Source organism: Mizuhopecten yessoensis, unplaced genomic scaffold (genome assembly GCF_002113885.1).
Source record: "Mizuhopecten yessoensis strain PY_sf001 unplaced genomic scaffold, ASM211388v2 scaffold10803, whole genome shotgun sequence".
Classification (NCBI taxonomy): Eukaryota; Metazoa; Mollusca; class Bivalvia; order Pectinida; family Pectinidae; genus Mizuhopecten; species Mizuhopecten yessoensis.
In genome coordinates this window covers 161,437-184,207 of record NW_018408729.1, presented here as the reverse complement: position 1 = coordinate 184,207, position 22,771 = coordinate 161,437, and the positions used below count along the sequence as shown (strand labels likewise).

The 22,771-nt window shown below is 35.4% G+C and overlaps 1 pseudogene; it reads right to left on the bottom strand.

Moving 5' to 3' along the window:
* The window catches only part of LOC110462554, a 41,103-nt pseudogene extending 20,686 nt beyond the window's left edge, over positions 1–20,417 (bottom strand).
* Between the last annotated feature and the right edge of the window lie 2,354 nt (positions 20,418–22,771).

Sequence of the window (22,771 nt, the reverse complement as noted above, 5' to 3'; positions counted from 1 at the left end):
AAGGACGGCAGGAGTGGGTATTGAGATTTGGTGTCTTAGTGGATTTTTGGGTAGAGTTGTGCAGGTCGGTTTTTACAAAGGGGCGGGAAAGTACTGATGAGGTCCATTGTTCCGTATAGAGCTCGACAGACAAAGCCAACAATAGCAAACATTGCTTAGATGTGTACACGTACATTTCATGTGACAGACCACATGATCAAACGACGTCGTTTGTGTTGAGTAGCTTTTGTTGGTCGTAGCTAATGCGCATAGAGAAAGTGTGTCCTGCGGCTACCTTCATACTTATCCTTTCGAAAGAGAATATCTCACGATTGCTGAGTAACATTTTAGTTTTCGTCAAATGTTTTCTTGAAAATTGAATTCAATTTCTTCTTTTGATAAATATCTATAAATCAAGTTGTTCACATATCCATTTCGTGGGGACTGTCCATGTATGACGACTTTGGTCTCGAATCCTCGGCCAAATCTCTAACTGGGATATCAGACACGTGCCTCTGGCTTCCCATAGGGTACATTCCCTTCTGGCTGTCAAACCTGTTTGTGCCGTACTGAAGCGAAGTAGTTGATGTTGCTTCTCTGCATAAATCATCGGCCCTAATGTCGGAGATATGGCGCACAGCTCCCATGGACGTCATTCCCTTCTGGCTCGCGAACTGGTTTGTACCCGACTGCAGCTGGATCATAGACTGGCCCTCTTTGCAAGCGTCGTCAGCGCGAATATCAGAAACGTGACGGACAGCCCCCATAGAGGTCATACCCTTCTGTGAAGCAAATTTGTTTGTACCAGACTGCAGACTGATGTCGCCGGCAGACCGCGGATCGAACTGATCTGCTCTGATATCGGCAATGTGACGAACAGCTCCCATAGCCATTCCTTTCTGGCTGGCGAATCGGTTGGTTCCAGCTTGAAGAGTGAGCATGGACTGGCCCTCAGGCACCTGATCGTCGGCACGGATATCAGAAATATGACGAACTGCACCCATGGACGTCATACCTTTCTGTGAGGCGAACTTGTTTGAGCCACTCTGCAGACCAACGGTTCCATGGCCAGACTTGAGTTGTTCATAGGAGAAGTTCCTCCTGTGAGCAGTGGTCGGCTTTGAACCAGCCGTAGAGCCGCTGAATTCATGCCTCTGCGCCTACAAGAAGCAAACAAAGACGTCCCCTGTAGTACATGGATACATGGCCGGTATGGCTGGTGTTAGGCGTAGTATTACGTACAACCGGAACAAGCGGCATGTGCGTGCAGAACATCGATTTCATCGGGGTCAGAATCTGGGTCAGAATCTAGGCCGGGGGCTCCCCATCTTCTAATCTTCTATCAAAAGGAACGCGTGGCGCGTCCATTGTTTTTCTGTTTTTTGTTTTGTTTTTGTTCAAAAATAATGTAACTAGTTTTAGATTTTAGCATGACTTTATTTCTCAATATTGACTCCATTATTTTTGTTATATAAATGTTTATCTTCTAAATATATATATATTCCTAACATATCTGAGTCTATACTGACAGAGGTAGACATGACTATTGTTTCAGTCTAAGGTACACTATAAAGGATATACGTGTATGCAGCTAAGATTACTACTGGCCAGTGGATATAAAGGCTACAGTTTGACCACGGAAAGCTCACTAAGATAGTAAGCTAAGTGATACACTTTGGACAAACTCCCGATGAAATCTGAGCAAAATAAAAACCACAAGCTAGATTCAGAGTCAGATTGTTCAATTCATACTTAAGAGGACTCATGCAAAAATAATGAAAAATAATCGAAAATGAATGTTTTTTTCACCGATTTTTCCTGTTCGTCAAACTTATGATTTTTATTATTATCCAATCAATGTTAATCTTTATACTTTTCTTTCAATTTTGTTCTGCTTTTCATTCTGTTTAACCATTATATACAATTTCCAGATATAGTTATTGTATCCTGTGGTTAGTATAGGTTGAGCAATCTGACCTTGACCCTGTCTACGTACTTACACATATAAGGATGCTTGCGCTGTATACTACGACAAGTAGATCTCAACAGCACGAAAGCACGAACGTAGAAGCACGGAAGCACGAGAACAATATCGGCTCAAGCATACTGATGACCGAAGACAAGAAAACGTAAAACTTATAAAAGCAAACTGAATAGAGAGAAAAGATAATTATCATAAGCAAAAGAAAGATATATATTTAGCTTTGAGTATGATTAATTTGCATCTATATTGACATTTGTGCCATCTCATAACCTCTTTGATTAATAAGGCCGTAGATCAGTTAAAACATCGGCACCAAATACGGCCGTATATAAGTAAAAGCACGGTATATACATTTCACGATTACTAGTAGCAGATATTCCGCTATTTTGTTGGTTGTTTTCTATTTCTTAAACCAATTTTCAACAAATCAATTAAATTGGTTTTTTTCGAGAGATAGCACAAATGATGTATGAAACTAACAGACAACAGCAAGCATTCACATACATGTTACAATGCAGCGTTAGTCTAGATAAGTGCGGTTTACAATTGAAGCATTCCAAAAGGAGGAAATCCACCTACCTCAGTTCCTACTTGCAGAATGGTAGCTATAACCATGGCCATGTTTCGACCCTCGTACAGGTCCACTGTCTGGAATAAACTGTTATCCGTCAGCCCGTAACACTTGGCACCTTTCAGGAATTTTTCAATGTTTTCCATCTGTAATGAAATGTAATCCGCATAAACACAAGTCCACAGAAGGTAGCCAGTTTTTTTTATAATAACAATGTTGACTTTTAAAAGGTTTATTTAATCTTTGAAGAAATATTTCTACAGTTCGCCGATAATTTTTATTCACAATTAACACGTCATTGTTTACGTGAAAATAGCTGTAACACGAAGCCCGAGCTTTACGTACAGCATTTACAATCTGGACATCAAAGACATCATTAATTGAAAGAAATCTTCATAATACTTCACAAAAGATAAAAAAAACAAAATCCTACGTATATGTAATTTTTGATATTTTGATAGAAATTTATCATAACAGACGGTATATTCAGTCACTCTAGGGAGTTATGATATACTAAATAAAAAGCGGCAGAATTGCACGTTTTCCTATCATTAACAGGTGTTTGTTTGCATCTGCTACCAAAGGCAATGTGCTCCAATATACATTTGTAAATGCATTTGAACATGACAATAGCTGACCCCATGATATATATATATATATTTATATTTATAATACATCAATATTTTATTTTAAAATATGAACTCATGAAACTTGACCTATTGTGATATCCTCAAATTTTCAAATAAATACGACACGTGCTTCAATATTAAAACATGACGTCACAAAGAATACAATGGAGTTGCAGCCAAGATGGCGGAATTTCAGAATGACCATAAACAACGTTTTTCTTTTTATCAATAATCCCAAATATTCTTCATCATGTAATAACGAGGATTTTTAATTCGTTTACATTCTTTTTGAGAGTAATCAAACTTGCCACAAATTTTCGAATGTATCTCGTGAGTGTTTTTCTAAAATTAACAATTCTATTTTTTTAAGTTCAAATAAAATATAATTGATTCTGTTCAAATACAAAAATTGTATACGGATGTATATTGTGGTAATTGTTGAATGAGCTCCCAATACCTATCTAGTACATACCTGCTTGAAAGCCACCTCTGATTCGGAGAATGAAGGTTTGAATTTCTGTGCCTCTGGGGGGAGATTTGGTGTTCCTTCATATAATTTTATCAATAATCTGAAAATAGAACAACATTACATAAGAAATAATCCGGATCAGTCCACGTGTATATATAGCATATGTCAAGTGGCTATGTGATTATTGTGTGTAAACTGAAAGTGACATCACAAATTTGAATAAATATATAATACATTACATTTAGCACGCGCATACTGACATTTCCGAGTGTTAAAACGTGATCTATTACACTAATCTGTGACCTGAACACGATATTGACTTATAGTTTTTAGTTTGGACATTAAAACATCATTTGTTGAAACAAATTTGTGTTGTACTAAACATTTGATGAACATATTTAACATTTGGTGTTGTGATGATGATCTGAAACAGCACTCAGTGCAAGTAACCGAACTTTTTATTTGTTTGTTTGGGGTTCAATGTCCTCAAAACAGCTAGTGCCACGTGAACACGGAGACATCTCCGTACACGGGTGACACAGAGACATCTCCGAACACGGGTGCCCACGGAGACATCTCCGAACAGGGAGGGTAAAGCTGATGGAAAGGAAAAGATATAGATCCAAAGTATTAAAATGAGGGCATCAGACCGATTCTGGTTTATCTTTAGTGTCTCCTTCGTAGAGGACACACACGAAGCCAAGTAAGTCACCTTTCACGACATGCGGTTCGATACAGCAGGCCTACTTTTTCCGACACATAATTGAACTATATCTTATTCTAGATATTTTGATAAAATATCAAAGCGAGGACCGGCGTATTGACAACGAAACAACAATCCACACGATTGACCATAATCTATATCGACAACGAAGCAACAATCCACGCGATTGACCATAGTATGTATTGACAACGAAGCAACCCTCCACACGAATGACCATAGTATGTATTGACAACGAAGCAATGCTAAACACTAATGATCATAGTCTGTATTGACAACGGAACAACAATCCACACGATTGACCATAATCTGTAATGACAACGAAACAACAATCCACACCAATGACCATAGTCTGCATTGACAACGGAACAACAATACACACGAATGACCATAACCTGACATTTAGTTAAAGTGTATGCCTATTCTATTTTCAGTCGATATATATTTGAAATGTTCATCGATGTATAACTGTCATTATATATCAAATGGTTAATATGCTCCTCGATTCAAAGTTATGTGATCGGATCGAATAATGATGTTGGGTGCCTCAATCATGGTATTTCAGTGAGGGAGCACTCTAAATTCGGTATCAGATCCACGCTGTCGCAATGAGGCATATTTACCACCATACCCTGCCTCCAGAACGCCTGCATTATTGACAAGGAGGCACGTCCTTAAATAACCCTAGCCGCTGATAAAACGTTAAACCTAATAAAACCAAATCCAATCACATCTCAGTAGTGAGATATGGAGTCGCTGCGCAGCACAGTACAGAAGTAGGCAGAAGAAGTACCCTGAGATGAAACATCATGACGATACTGTTTTAGGCGACAAAGACCGGAGGAAAATACTTAAAATGACAGAAACTTACTTGTTAAGGATGATTCCGTTCTTTAGGGCTCTCTCCATATTAGCGGGACCTTCTTCGATAATGTCACCGGTAACATCCTTAATCCAAAGCCTTACTTCCTGTTCAGACGAACTGTCGTACTTTGCTCCCAACTAGAAAATGAAGAAATAGAAAGGTTAATGTTTTATTTCTGTATAATTTCTATATTCATGTGAATGGAAGGTAGTAGGTGTATGTACTTTAAAATTTTATGAACGATGTTTGGGCTGGGCTCTCTTTGTAGCGCTAATGTCAACTTACCTGTTAGATTTCGATATTGGCATCGGGAGTGTTTATGTAGGTAAGTACGGTAATGTCAGGGAGATTTGTTCTCAACACTATTTCACTGATTATTATTGTCAACGCAAACACGTGTTGCTATTGACAACAAACTTGTCGTTTCGAACAATCTTGTTGTCAAGGACACACCAATAAAGACAATGCCAAATCTACTGAAGGATGGCAGTGTTTTATATAAAATTCGTTGTATACATATACAATTATATTCTAACGGGTCTAGGCCAGGCACTATCCCGATATTTCCTTAGGGTATATTGCATGGGTATTGCAAAATCACCTTAAAAGAAGCAACACTAGTTTTATGTTTCAATGTCGATATATACAACATTAACATAAATACGTTTGATTTTTCAGTGTAAGCTTGGAGGGGGAAGTCAATTTGTGTGTCCCGACACGTCAGTATTATTTCATATTATGGAACTACTTTATGTAGACATCCTGACCACACATTGGCTTAATGATTACTGACACATCAATTCCATACATATCTCTGTGGATGAACTATTTCGAGAAATCACACACATGCATGATGTTTCAACTTCATTATTTCTAATATTAATGCTTAACCAAAAAACCTGGAGACTGAATAGGGACAATTGAAACTTTCGTCCAAATCAAATGTTTGGACGTAAGTGAAACAGAGCGCCAGATAAGGGAGATAACCAGGACCCGTTCGGCAAAAATACTAAGAAATATATATTGAAATAGCATGACTATCTGAGCTCGATTTGTGTATAAACATAAATAAACTGAAACATCGTTATATTATCGTTTATGAGAATATCACATTCATTTTTTCTCATAGTTAGATTTGGTAAACAAATTTAATTGATTTGCGAACAGAGATGCCTCAGACATTCCATATTAAAATAAGCAGCAGGATAGGTAGTTTGGGGATCACCTGGCCTGCCTGTCTGAGTGAGGAGGGCCTATATTTGGGTGGCGTGTTATCTGGAGGCAGGCTACTGTTTCTGTGCCCTAGCGATAACAATGTGGAGCGGTGTGGGAGATATTTGGCTCGGAGCCAGGTATGTACAGGGCAGCCTTGTGTGGAAGGAGAGATCTTGTTGATATCGTTGGGAAGTGGAAAAAATATACTGACATGTTACAACGAAATATACAGAATGTTCCAGAGAAATCTTGGATATTAACATACAATCAAAGTCTTCAAATGTTTTCTTTGTCGGCCGGTAACAATTAAAAAAACTACGCCTCTTGAAGATGACGTAGTTTTTCTGTTGTATCAGCAGATCATCGTAGTAGCGATTAGGCATTTTCAGACTGTCCTATCGATTATTATTGACACAAGTATCTCACACCGAACAGAAAATATTCATGTTCGCATAGAGTACATTAAGTATATTTTATCCGATAAGAATACAGGCCTTGGATCTGGTAGTTGTCAGTGTAGCGGTATACGCTATGATATAGCATAGTCTGTTACCGCTTTCATTACACGTTTGTATTATAATCCCTTTGACACATTATAAACATGAATTATTAGTTATATTACAAACAAATGCGATGAACGAATATTCCGTCTTTGCGTATTGCAGAGTTATCTTCTCTTTGGAGCAGGTATTGATTGTTACGTCATTGGGTTGTGTGGACAAATAACGTCGTTTTCTCAAACACTGATGACGTTACTCTCACAAATAAGTGACGTAACAATCAATACCTGCTCCCAAGAGAAGATAACTCTGCAATACGCAAAGGCGGAATGCGATTACATATGACGACGACAATTAACTGTCAAATATATCAATCAACATCATTGTTGCACAACTACAGCAGTTGTCAGGTAATGAAACGATACCATAACATTTTAAGTAATAAATGATTGATGAAATGATGAAATGGTGATCAGCATTACAAAATATGATGTATTAGTAGCAAGTCTACGTGATAACATTATGTACAAGCAAACGTAGCGTAAATAAAATTGTTGCACTGACAATCGTAAAAGGCAATCGATCACAAAATGATATATTTCGTGAGTTTTATTTTCGGGCAGTGAACAAGGAATGGGAATAAAATATGATAATGTTTTCGGGATTTCAAAACACTGCAATTAAATCTATATAGGCAGTATTAACAAAAAAAGTAAATGTTCACGAATTGGAAGTGATTTGTAATCATCATGGCACAGGGTTGAAATTGTGCTAGGATGTTTTTGAGGCTACGGAGTAATAAAGTTTTACGGTGAAAAAAAAAATGACGGGATCATACAGTACTACGGTGAAAAAAGAACAACGGGGTAATATAATGTTAGGCTATTTTGTATTCTGATGATAATAGTACGACTATAGCAGTACATAAATATATATATTGATACTTAGTATTATGGAGACACGTATTACACACAAAAAGCGAAAACATCTCTGATTCCTAGAAAAGTATTAAACTCGCTTCCGTTATTGTACGGATTATACTTTCTGTTTCACCGCCACAAGCAAAATTCTACACTACTTATATTTAACTAATTTGCATAGATATATACTAACTGTGTTAGTACGCATGTTCTAAGCCTAATAAAGCAGGTGTAAGAACTGAAAATAAGTTAAATTTTTGCGACTTTACCGTAATTATTTTCAGGGCCATTTCATCTTTTTTCACTTCACATTTACATCTTTGAAATTTACGTCTTGAATAATATCGTTTTGAAAATATTATTTAATGATATTTAATTTGCGATTAATACCTAACGCAAACGTACCCGACGATAAATCTGAATGGAAATGTATTTATTCTGCAGTAAGGTGTAGCCCAATACATAAGTAGCTATGATTGCTAACCTGAATGATAAATTATATACATGAAATTCGAGCTTTCTTCAGATTATTTCACCGAAATTAACTGCCTGCCTATTTAGCGTAAGTGTAATGGAATATTTTCACAATTATCGGTGGAATGTTGGCTATGCTTGGAGAACGGTTTTACACTTAAAGATTGCTAACAGTATGTACATAGCCGTTTCATGGTGAGTCACTCTCATAGAGATGCATTATATCCCTCAGTGACGTCATACGTCAAGGAATGTTACGCACTAGTTGATGGGCAGCTGTTCAGATGTATAAACAAGATACGATTCCACTCAAGATAAATGTCTGCAACTCTTAATTTAGATTGAGATGTAGTTTGCTGTGATACGCTGACTATATGAACTTGATATTTGAAAATTGGAAAGCAAAGCATGCGGTAGTTTTTCTATGCTAAATCATGCAGTTGAATTTTAATAAATACATTTTGCAATTGTGTCTTTCGGGATGGCCAATTGATATATATGTACATTAAGGAACAGAGTTAATTTTACACCATTGTTATGTTTTTCTTAATGAGTTACTAAGTATGTTTTTTTATGATGAAAACATTGTATTATATTGAAAGAATTCCTTTACAATTATTAAATAAGGCAAATAGAACAAAATCACGTCTGTACCGTGACGTTATCAAAAATTCAATAAATATTAAAAAGGCAAAGATTGACTCTACTCTAGTTCTTATGACTAATAGAAGCATGGCTCTACGAGGAACATGCTTCCTCCAGACCCGCCTAATAAAGATTGAAGTATTTTGTCTACCGTCACTCTCTAACTCTACTTAAATACTTCACCAAAAGTACATTTAGTGACGTCATTTTGGATTCTGGTTACCTAGGTGATTAACTACTCATATATCTGAGTATTGCACATGCGTAGTGTGCATCAGGCGTATACCCTTTTTGAAGCAGACATATCTCGGTGGAGGGAAATGGTTGATAAATTTCGTCTCGAATTCTGCCGTTCAACAACCTTTTCAGTACCCTGTCAGTAGAATTGTTCATAGAGACAAAGGTTAATACAGGGTAGTGGAATCAGGACAAGAGTTTGGTCGACTTAGATTACACGTCCCCTAAACATTAACCACTGACAGTAACATCATAAACCGCATATAAATGACAGTAATAACTTAAAAGTATTAACATTTCAATTATAAAAAAAAAATCAAAAAAAAAATCATGATACGTTTTGAAAAAATGCTTTCGATCAGTGGTTAGATAGATGTCACGTGTAAAAGTAAAGTCGTTGTGACAAGGATGGACTCCAACTAAGTGCTTGGTTTGTAAGCATGAAACTTATTTAGCTCAGTTGCTGATTAATAAATATACGACAAAATGTTAGTAAAACATTAACGTGAAACAAAAATAACTGTAAAAATAACTTAAAATTATCAACAATTAGGAAATACATAAAAAGCAATTCAAGTAAGCAAACCCTGTCAATCAAAACAACAGCAGTGATAATGGAATGGTCAAATGAAGTTACATAGGTAAACAATGAATCAAATATGTATCAAAACACAGCTGAAACGGAAATAGTTGACACCTTTCCACTGTAAACATGGTGAAATAGCAGTTGTGTTTAACGTAAGGATACAATATGAAGATAAATAATATACATAGAAATGTTCACATCAACATAAGAGTATGTTGTTTTAAACTTATGTTATATGTGCAGTGTTTCTGATGTGTGTGTACGCCATCATAAATGTCGTTTGTGTCTAAATAACGTAAAACTGTGTTTGATAGCTCTACATATATCATAAAAACCTACACGATTGTGCGGGCTGTCTTCAGCTGTCGATAAACACTCGCTCAGACAGTAAGATAACCATCTGAAAGATGTGAAGAAGAACTTTCTCAGCAAGATCCCCGTCTCAGTATTAAAAATCACTTAAAAATTCAAATATCAATATGTGCATGTTACACACATATTGTTTACGATCTTATAAACAGAATTAGCGGCGCGTGAGTATCATATACATTGTTTTTTTGAGGAAATCGTGATATTTTAGATTACTGAAACAAGGATATCAGGACGACATTCAGTTAACGGAATAGACATGACTGGGTCAAAACATGCGCCAAATTTATTGGTTTTTAATTTGGAAAGGAATTTTTGCATAATTTCGTCAATTAAGTTTGAATATTTTTTTTAATCCAATTTAAGCTACGAGTTACACGCAACATCATCGATCAAATGATTATCTGATTGTGTGTGTGTAAAATGTGTACATATATACACATACGTATAGCAACTATGTGTACATAAAAACACATACGTGTACTAACCATGTGTAAACGTGTACATGATACATACACCAGTAAATAAAACAACAAAAGAAGAAATGCTTCGACAGCTGAAACAGAGCTTGACCCAGTTATCTCTACGTAGAAAGCAATGAAAAGCATTGGTTAAACGGAGGGCAGCCTAAACACCATTGTAATATTCCTTTGTCAGAATAATTCTGCTAATTAAAATGTTATTCGTCGTCCTCAGAATATGAGGTGTTCTTATATTAACTACAATGGTATTTAGAACCTCTACATCAATATTAGCTTTATTATACAAAACCTGTTTTGCAGAAGAGGCAAGAAAAGAAGAACGAGAGCATTATTATGTCAACAACAGCCTCAATAAACATATGCATTGGTGTTATTCATGATATACACATAATTAGACAGTTACAGAAATGAAAGTTGTAATCGGATTTATTTTGTTTTCATTTATACTTTTTATGTTACAACACGTCCACAACAGAATATTTAAAAATAAATTTAACTCATTCACTCCTGAAATTTCATAATGAAATAATCCAACCATTGAATTGTAGGGGTTCAAATGTGTCTACATGGGTGAACGTGAACATCAGGAACCTTCCCACATGTATACGTTACTACCCCTTCCTCTGGTGATAGGGTCAAATCCACAACAGAATATTTAAAAATAAATTTAACTCATTCACCCCTGAAATTTCATAATGAAATATTCCAACCATTGAATTGTAAGAGTTTAAATGTGTCTTCAGGGGTGAACGTGAACATCAGGAACCTCAAAGAAATAACAATAAACTCATATTTCCTTTGTTACGTCTGTATATTCTTGTAAAGTGGTTGTGGACGTGTTATGAAGCATACAGAAAACGATAAAATATAATAACAATTCGACAAAAAAAACTTGCAATACAGATAAGCAAGGAAACTCGTAAACATAAATGTTATATACATTTACACATATATAGTTCATACATGTACATACGTTGGACTGCAAAAAATATGTAGTTACAGCACATGTATATTGTACATCTTGGTAAGGTTGGGTCATGCACGTGCAACAGGACAACACTGACACTGGCTTATATCGGCTGTGTCTGACACTGAGACAGAATATGATTAAGATTCAGATAATACAATTATGATCTTACATGTGATTTAAAAACTGTGTTACCTTGTTTATTATTATAAAAGACTTTATTTAAAGACTTTGTTCCGTTATTTTTATTTCATTATTATCAATATTGTTTAAAATTTCATTTCTGTAGACCATAACAAATCCGATTTATATCGAGAATTTCAATTTAAACTTCTCATATTGTATTTATTAATCTGAAGCATAATACAGCGGAACCAACGAGGACGAAAACACTCGACACACTTGAGAGTGACCAGGATCTATCATAAGGGATGTGAGACGGATGGAAAGTTTGGGGTGGCACCAAGAGTCAACTACACTTACTATCAATCAAATATTATTAATCTATAGCATACTTTATTCTGTATTTCCGTAAAACGTAAAAGCAAAATTATTCAAATGAAATTTTCTGATACTGAACATCAATTATTTTTTCACGTGACATTATATTTAATTCACCTTGCACAAGCAACGGTAAATATATATAAATAACTTAAAAAATGAAGAGCTTCATAATTGAAAGCTGTTCATTACACTGTTAATATACAACACAGTGATTTAGTTTTATTGGACATATTTCTACCGGCTTATCAACACAGCAATGCAGTGCGGAACTGTATGGTAAGGTTAGCTGTAGTATTTGATAATGGGGTGGGTGATGGGGGTTGTGGTGGGGGAGGGACACTCACTTGGCACAAAGGCAGTATATTAGTTCGACAATATACTGATATACTGGCAATTGTGCGCAACATACCATGGATAGACTTATCAAAAAGGATGTATTGCAATGTGTTTGCCATTGGAAAACTTAGGAGGTTGGTGAGAAATCGGGGAGAGGGCCTCACTACCACTCAAACAAAAATATAAATCGCAAACTAGGATCGGATTTTATTAATTTAGGCTACGAGGATATAATAATCTACATGGTACGTTTCTCCATCAGAGGGGATGGCTATTCAACGCCTATGTAATTATAATTGTGATAACTGGGCTTGATTACGGTGAGGACGGGTGGGTGGCTACACGCCTCCTGCAGGATATTGTGGACCAAGGATCGAGGAGGGGCGAATACACTCTGTTACCTTCTGTCTGATAATTTTTATCGCGTATAGAACCTGTGTCTCCTGTAAAAAGCACAAAAAAAACATCAAAAGCAAACATCGACATATTTTAAGACATAGTAAGCTTACATGCACCATTATACACCCATAGCTAACAATGGTTAAGCTATAGCTTGCAGACTGATAGCGAAACAACAGCCTAAATTAGGATTTTAGAAGATAACGATTGCACGTTTTGACTGTGTACGTTTTCATGTTAAATTTGTAAACATTATTGCAAGTCAAAAAAGAAACGTGAAAATCAATGATTTATCAAACGTAATATTGACGGTTCTCTCGGTTTTGCAAAAAATCTTCAGCAGAAGTATTATCTGAATAAAATTCAGTAAATGTGACGTGCTGGCTTTAATATCTTAAGAAAACCGTCAATGAAAGGGATGAGATTTATTATTTTGGTAAGTTTGGTAAGTCAGTAAAAGTTTGTTTTGAACACAAACAGTTATTTAAAACTGACAATGAACGTAAACGTAGCGTGTTTGAACATTTTCTTTTTTGACTGGTCTTTGCTACAACGTTAAGCTAGTTCTCCATGCATAGAGTACTGCCACATAACGTAGAAAGTTGATTCAATCAACCCCTAGTGCAGATAAGGCGAGCATTGTCCCGTCCGTAATGTCCACTCCTAGCAAGGACGACCTTAAAAAATTTTGTGTCAATATTTCATTATTTTTCTTTATTGCAATTATGTAAATACTAGCAACCAAACAGTGCCTGTAGTTATCACATTTAACAACAGCAATATCGATATCTATACAGGCAATTTTCATTTTGTGAATGATATGGCCGGTACATTTTTCGAACAAAATTATTAAAAAATAACATGAAAATGTTTTGTTTATTGTTTTAAAATATTTTACATATTTTACAACCCTTGAATTTTAATATCAGTATTGTGAACGGGACAATTTAAACTCCCCACAGACACAAGAGCTATAACAGCCGAACATACCCACAAACACATATTCTACACAAAAGAAGCGCGTATATTAGGTCATTTTACGTCAAAGAAGCACGTTTATTAGATTTTACATAATAACAGCCAACTTTCTTTATTGAAATCGTCGCTTGCCAAATGATGCCACATACTGCATGTCACTTTTAGTGAGTGTGTGGTGAGTTATTCACAACCGTTAGATTGCGAAGTCTGAACAACAGAATTAACAGAAGCCAGCTAGGAGACAGGTTTACGGTAGAAATAAATGCAGTATGTCGCTATTGATGTAATTAAGATTTATTTTATCATTTCATTTCAATTTTGTAAAGGTCTAACGATAAATCCACTAAAGAAAGTTGGCCTGACATGTATGAAATGTTCATCACGCAAACACGAAGCAACCATTCTCGCAAGCAGCAGTGCGGTCAGTTCTGTAGAACAATAAACTAATAAATAGTTATAATGGTACGTAATAATTGTATTAATAACTCACATCTAACTAACATCATGTTACTGAATGACTAAAGGTCCACGTATGTTTATATTTATTGAAATACATATGCAGAAGTAATGATAATGTATACATATGTTGTCAATGTGAATATGCAAGCTTGCACAAAGGTGTGTTATGTTTCTGATGAAGATAATGACCTTCACCTTGCCGTGTACTGAACTGATGTATATCTGTGTCATGTGTTGTCAATCTACTGTACAGTACCACGCGCACCCACCGGTACGTGCGCGGTGGCTGTAGCGCGTGGCAGATAATTGAGTGTATAATTCGTGATTATGTTTTACACGTGTGTCCAATCAAAACAAAAAGGGGGAGGTCCCATTAATGTCCATACAACTCAACAACTGGTGCGTGTGGGATCGGTGCAGGGGCAAACAGTATACTCGGTTAAAGTTGTCCGGTGTAATTTCTTTAATGTTTTAGAGAGAGTCGTCACATTGTATAAATTAGTATAAACGTTTATTAACACACCCGTATCTGATCATTAACATTGCACTTAATAACACCTGTCTAATGAGGGTCGTCTTCATATTATTTTGACTTAGTATTGAATATTTGGTTATGACGAAATTAGAACGACCTGGTACATACTTCTGTACTAGCACTTGGTAAAATAACTAATTTCGTCGTAATAGCGGTTTGTGGTTATCGTTCACGCCAATTTGTCAAGCTGTGTTTATATAATTAGTTGAAATGTATTACACTATAATGTATGTTAAATGATAGTTAGCAATAAAACGCTATAATATTGGTTTTGATGTATCGTGAGAATATTTTATATCTCTCTTGAGTGATAGAACAATTTAGTTTTGTATTTACTGTAACGTGTGTGAGAACAAAACCGGGTAGAATTATGTAACAGTGAACTATCCTATGTAATCTAAGTTTTCTGGGATGATAAACAGTTGTATTATCTCCAGATGAGGCATGTATCTCAGAACCCCGTACCTCCCTTGGTGTACCAAATAGCGAACCACAGAAAACGTACTACGTCAAATTAGATTATCGCCCCAAAACAAGAAGCGTGAAATTGTATTACACGAAAGGTCAAATAAGGTAAACCGAAGAGGAAACACAGAGTAGATAATGCAGACTCTAATGTAAAGCTTTGGTCAAGGACATGTATAAGTTTAATGTAATCTAAACGTGTTGTTTTTGTTTAATGTTTTCCAGACATGTTGATGAATGTTTCCACATGCACAGAAGCATTAATTTGGCTTGTTTGTGTGATGACCGAGATAGGCCAGTCTAGCGGCGTAAACAACATGGACACATCAACAATACTCCCTTTGTCCCTTTTATGGTTTCCATACAAAAACAGATACTAATGATAAAGAATATTTTTGTATCTACTATGACCTCGCGCAGTAATATGTTTCTTAACAATTTCACCCCTGAACTTTTATAATGAATGATCCCATTCCTTGAATTTGAAGAGCTTAATTGTGTCTTCAGAGGTGAATGAGCTAATGGCAAAAATATGTTGGAATGTAAAGTTAAGTGCTGCGTTTGGACACTAATTACGTTGTTAAGATGCCTTAGTACTAGTATACAAAAAAAGTGTTTCTTATGAATGAATACATGGTGTTTGTATCTGGAAGTTTCATTATTCACTATGTGCAAGGGTATTACACAAATATATGTGATGTCTAAATGGTTTTCACGGATATATTCATAAGACTCGAACACATCAAGTCATTTGTATAAGATTTGGCATCAAATGTTATACGACAGAATCATAACTATACGGTTCTGTCATGATTGTTACTAGAACGTTCCAAAGTCTATCTATCTATCTATACAACAGCTGTGTAATGTAGAGAGATGCCAAAAACCACGAATACATTAGCTGTGTACTCTCTTTACCCGTGGATTCTGTTTCTCGTTAGTAAACATTGATTACAGGGGTACCTAAGGGTGTCGTAGAGGTGCAGTTAATAGAATAAAATAGAAATATTTTTGTAAGCATTAACTGTGATGATTATTACAATTAAATACAAAACAAACTCACTACGTGATGAAGAGTTAGGAATATATCAGGCCAATTAAAGACGCCGGTATCCCTAATCGGGCCCCACTATGGCTGCAGGTAGGAGAGATAAACCTGTACTTGTGCTGACAGCCAACTGATGTTGTGTATTACCCAGAATACACCTACAACATGTACAGTTGGCATAACGATACTCGTTCACGTAGTGTTTCCATGGCAACAGAAAGTGTATATTTCATCTGCAAAGGTGCTGAGTCTACAAGATATATATTTTACCTTCAAAGTGCTTTTAACTACCATGTTTCTTTTACCGATAGAAAACCAAGATATGATTAGTTATATAGGATCTTTCTTCCAAAGTTTTTTTTGGTGTTTTCTTTGAAAATTCATAGTGATGTGGAAAATGGTTACTCTGTGTTCACGTTAGTCGTACATATTGTTCGTAATGATTTTAGGCTTAAATATTAATAACTGAAAATGATATTAAAAAATAACTGGCTAAACAATCGTATAATGTTTAAAATATTAGCTATTGCATGAAGGTTTTCCAAAAAATATCTTTAATGTTCCAATGTGATTGTTTTGAGAATGACGGTAAATTTATGATGTCCGTGCACTGTGTTTTTGTATACATGAATTTATCATATATTCATTGATTCATTTAATGCTGGGGGTAGATATCTTTGAGGAGTCATTACTTTGTATGGTGAATGTTATAATGAAATACACTGTAAATATACGGAGAATGGCCGTAAATCTAAAATATCCGTGCATTGTGTTGTTTATACATGAAACATTTAATGCTAGGAGTAAATATGTATGTTCGGTGATTATTTTGTATAGTAAATATTATCGTTGTTATGATTTAGAGAGAAATATACTTATATAAGTAGACAAATTATACTGCCTCTACTATATTTTTATTTTTTTTGGGCACAAATTATGTTTGAGGCGGTCTTCGATCACTCCTATGTTAGACTAGCGTATCGTCAATTGGACAAGTTTGACATGGGAACACAAGGTAAAAAAGACAAGTTGAACGATTGTAATTTATCATGTATACTTAACTAAACAGACAGATCATAGCGTAATCAGTGGAAAACAATAAGATATATGTATACACCGATATACAGAACAACACGTGTTTTGTGTCGCACCACTGTGAAAAAGCCGTGGAGAAACCTTTAAAGTATTTCATCAGGAACGGGATAAGATCAAATAACCATTGAATTGTTTTAATTGGCATTAAAATGACATATGAATGTCAATTGTGCTAAGTCAAATAATTGAAACATGTTTTAAGGTTTCAGATAGTATTTGCCGAAAGCAGAACAACACAAGACTTTTGCAGAAACAATGGCGCTGAATATATTTCAACATTTAGGCTAACAATTTTCAGAACTGCAACGTTTTCATTGTCACAGTGTTAAGATGGATGAGCTGGTTATGTGGGGGTGATATCCGTTACCAATGTTCCCTATAAAGTGTAGCTTTGACATCTTTGGCTAAGTAAGAAGAAGTTCTAAAAATGGACTTTATATGAAAAGATTGATCAATGCGAAGTTCGCTTCTAAGAGGGACGTGAACGAATTGGCGTCTTAGAGACAGAGCGAGATTGTCTTAACAGTTTTTTATTCTTTGCAATGTAACACAATGTAGCTGTCAAAGTTTCGTAATGACATTTAGTATTTGGATATTTTAGAAATGTACGATGTTGTTTACTGTTTTGATGTATAAAGGAATGTACATGCCGTCACTGTTTTGCTTTCTATAAGAAATTTACAATGTTGTGAAGTGTTTTGATATACTACCAAACATGTATAATTTTGTTTAATGTTTTGATATAAAGCAAATCGTAATATTACTTGATATCTTGTCTTGTTAAACACCGACTTGCTACCTAATCTAACGACATCAACACGATAAACAATATATCTTATTTAAGTATCTATAATTGACCAGAGTTGTACTTTACACGTTAAACAACGTGTTTTATTTAAGTATATATAATTGACCAGAGATGTACTGTTGTTCTATATATAGTATGCTGTACCCTCGTCAGCTGTTAAGTGGTTCCTGTGACGTAGCCTAACGACTTTGTCTGTTAATGATAAGTAAGTGGGCTGTTTAGGGCAATCATGGTTCATATCATTTGTTTATCGTAAAACGAAGCAAATAAGTTCATTAATAACATGAACTATTATAATTAAGGTTCGCTCTAGTGAAAATATTGGTATGAATATCTTTAGAGCCCCTATTTGGTACAAGCGAGTGTATTAATCTAAAAATAGTTTCTTGTATGTGTGCAAGCGGAAAGTGCTGAGTATGAAATATTCTAAGAATGTATCTATATAATCCCCATTAATCACCGATATATGTTGTACCTTGTAGTTCTATCAGACATTACGAATCCGGTTATCAAAAAGACGAAATCATGAAGTTTTAGAAAATCAGACAAAAAGTGAAGACAGGTAATATGATCGTGGTGCCCGCAACGCTCGCTTCCATTGGTAGCACGCGCAGCCGTAGTCGGGGACTATTTTTAGGAATGCGCGAGAAGGCAAGGGTAATTTGCTAGCCTTGATATAGATACATTCTGCTATCAGGTTACAAAGAAAGTCTGTGTTTAGATATTTCCGGGTCGAAAACTGACACAACACCGCTCATGAGTAATCCTCGGTGTCTTCTCGAAATTGCATTCCGATAGAGCAACAGCAGGTTGGGAGAACGTCGGACTTTCCCCAGTCTTGGTCAGAACAAAGAAAAGTCGTCAGCTGATTTTGCTAATTAAATATGCACGTCAATCCATGTTGTCTAAATGTTTTCTCTTTAATATCCAGTAACGTATACCTTATACAAAGATTAAGTGATCATACGGGGTTTGGGGGAAGGTTGGTCAATATACCGTATATAGTAATCGAGAAAGCCATATGATTGGAAGGTGAGAAATTAAAGGAGCTTTACTTTTGTTTGTATTTCATTAGTAAAACGAGATAAAATTGTCTCTTGAATAAGATGAAATGATTATGTATGATAGGTTATGCAGAAGAAGTAGATATAACGTATGAAAAAGTCCCGTAGTATCAGACTTCTCATAATAATCCGAAGTGTTTGTTTATGCAATTTCTGCCAGCGCGGAGATTGAAAACGACACAGACCTTATACAGTCCGTATTTATGATACAGACGTTTATATGAAAAAGATGCAGACGTTATATAATTCGTGTATGTATACAATCACTTGGCCCAAGGGATTTTTGAATGCCTTAAGTGGCTGTAGTGTAGTGTATCGGGTTACACCCGGAAGTGATCGGGATTGTACGTATAATTATGTATGTAGTCATAGTGTGATTGTACGAGTTGTAAAATATGTGTAAGAAAAAAATAAAACTTCGCTTTTGTTCGTGTAGATAATCTAGTTTGTTAACTTGACCTACTTCATTTCTGATTAGATATGTAAAATATATATCATTGTATATAGAATATATATCATTGTATATAGAATATATCGCTGTTTATAGTCTACACGTACTAATTGTGATACGGCGGTAACTTTGGTTGTGAGTAAACTACGATAGATATATATGTATATTGAAACTATTAAAACGGAGAACGAAAAATAAAGAAACTTGATTTGATTGATCCTTTATCGCTGAAACGAAATTTACTGCACAACAAAAATGAAATAGTCTTGACCTGTAAGAAATTCGTCCATAGGAATTAATAAAACAAATGAAAACGATAAAAGCGCATTCAAGTGTAAATAGCAGACGAATTAAAATGTTTCTTACAGCTAATTAACATAATGAAATCAATGCTTACCTTGCTGGTGAGAGCACGGTCCATTCCCATGGGTTTCATACGATCAGACATGATGAAAGGTTTGTGTTTTCTAAGTTACACAAGAAAAGTGAAGTATAAACTAAATAGCAAGGCGGTTCTGGAGCCGGACTTTAGTAACTACTGAAGGACTACGTATCCTTCCTTTTATACAGATCGGTGGTATCCCCCTGAAGCAGATGGTGAACACTAGAGGAAATGTGTTGGTGCAGACACAGAAATCCCCTTGTGCTTTAACTTCCGACCACCAAGCGTACACTCACACACTGCAGTAGAAAGACTGGGACGAGTTGAGGGGTGATGCAGAGGCTGAGTCGTTACCAAGGCATCAGTTACATAGCTAGGGGGCAGCACCGGTACCTGCTGCTACATCCATAGCATCCCAAAACATCTCTTACACCAACGCTATCCGATTTCATTAACGCATGCCTTGTCCAAATTTGTACACAACTTTAGCCATGTGATTCGGTGCTTGGGTCGGTTGCTATGGTAAAACCAAACTAATAGAAAGTTTTAGCCAATCAGCGTTGGGGATATCTTTTTTATTCTAAGTATACTCATTATTTCCTGATTTTCATTTCTCCAAGTCGGTATGGTTCTCAGACTAGGTAAGTGTTTCTTACACTTTGTGCCAACAGAGTCGGAGAATTGAGACCGGAAAACAAGTCGGTTTTTAGTTAGTTAAGGGAAGTGCATTCCACTAGGTGTACGAACATGTACAGTATCTGATACACAGCTCGGCCCACGATGTGTGTTGTTCTCATTGTTAATTCATTATTCAGCTATAAAGGAATGTATTACGGAAACTGGTGTGATGTAGTCAAACTATTAATCTTTGGAGAAAAATACCTCAAATATCTCTGATGTGTGTTCATATTGGACAACAATGCTTTGAAATAACGATAATAATACTTTGTTTAATCAACAAATAACAGGACAAACCACTTTAAGTCGCTTGTGTACTGTCTCACACAGTACCGCGTCAATTAATGTACTGTGAATTTAAAAAGAACGTCATTTAAAATAAATTTCTCTCTGGCTCGAAATAACTTTTGATATTTCAAGGTTAAAAGTATTGTCATCTTTACATAAAGTTATGATATAGAAAGCTCAAATTGACGACCAAACATCAACAACAAGTTATAGCGACCTAAACTGATGACTTCAAATTATAGTTTATGCCTTGTTTATCATTTTTATTATACACAGTTAATATTGACTTTAAAAAATCAAATTTGCATTCAATTAAAATTATTTTTTGTAATTATTGATAGTGTATCAGTTTTGTAAACAAGGTCTGAGAATAGGACCTCGGTAATCTGAACACACTAACTTTCGAGGAAAACATGGAAATTACGGTAAACACATAAAGGAACCATAACTTCAATTAACGTTATCCCGATTAAAATTAACGATTCCGCTAAAACGATTTTCTCGATAATCGGCGCCTTTTATTATAAATTGAATATGTTTTTCATCGCCTATTTTCGATCATGTAGATGAAACTTCATATAACAGTTCGATAGCTGTTAATTCGAAAGGGTAAGGGTTCAAGACACCATTTAATAAGGCCAATTATATACAGACGTAGTTACGTCATAATCCAATCATACATAGATCTGAGATGTCACTTGGACCGATATAACACAGTAACACGCCGAGGCAGATATTATCATGCCGACTGTTACGTCACATCCGGTAGATAAAGGGTACCATTCTAAAGATGGCAGTTTAAAAAAATGCTACACCGTTAACAACGAGTAAATAGTTTATTATCAATTGCAAGGTAAATATCAGGTTGACAGTTTTAGAATGGATAATACAAAGTAAACGGCAGATTAGCGTTTCATTATTATTTTGATTTAAAACAAAAAATAAAAAAATCGAAAAACGAAATTGTGATAAAACATGGGAAACAACCTAAAACGTTCGTTTTATCCCTGTATAACAACACAGTGATACAGACTGTGATTAATTATATAAACGAAACAAATGATTAGTGAACTTGTTATTGAGCTAGAATTTCACATGTTTATAAAGAAACATATTGAAGAGAGAATAGCTTCATAGGACGAGGAAGTGTCAGAATGTAGATCTTCGAACGTCGGATCAATTAGTTGAAACTGTTATTTCAAGTTGCCACGCAACCACTTGTTTAATTGTATCTAGTTTGTTTTGGTGACAAGTATTTTGTCATAATGTTCAATAGCTTCGTCACAGGATATCCAATAAGAGTATGACCAGGCGAAAGAGCATTTCAATAGTTCATTTCAAAAGTCAAATTATATGAAAATCGACCTCCTCGATAAAAAAATCTACTAAAACTCCCATATGAGAAACACAATCCTCTATAAATGTTTTTTTTCCCTTTTAACGTATTCGATTAGTATTGCAGTTATCCCCGTTATTTGGTGATAAATTCAAACACTCAGGTTGTATTCGTTTGAGTTGATCGTCAGAAGTGACGTTTTCAATGATTATTGTGTTTCGCCTATCCTTTTATCGTTATCATTACTTCCACGCTCTATAGTGTAAATATATGGTGGTATGATTGATACATACCAAGCGGAAATGATAATAGCATAGGCAAATATTACACAA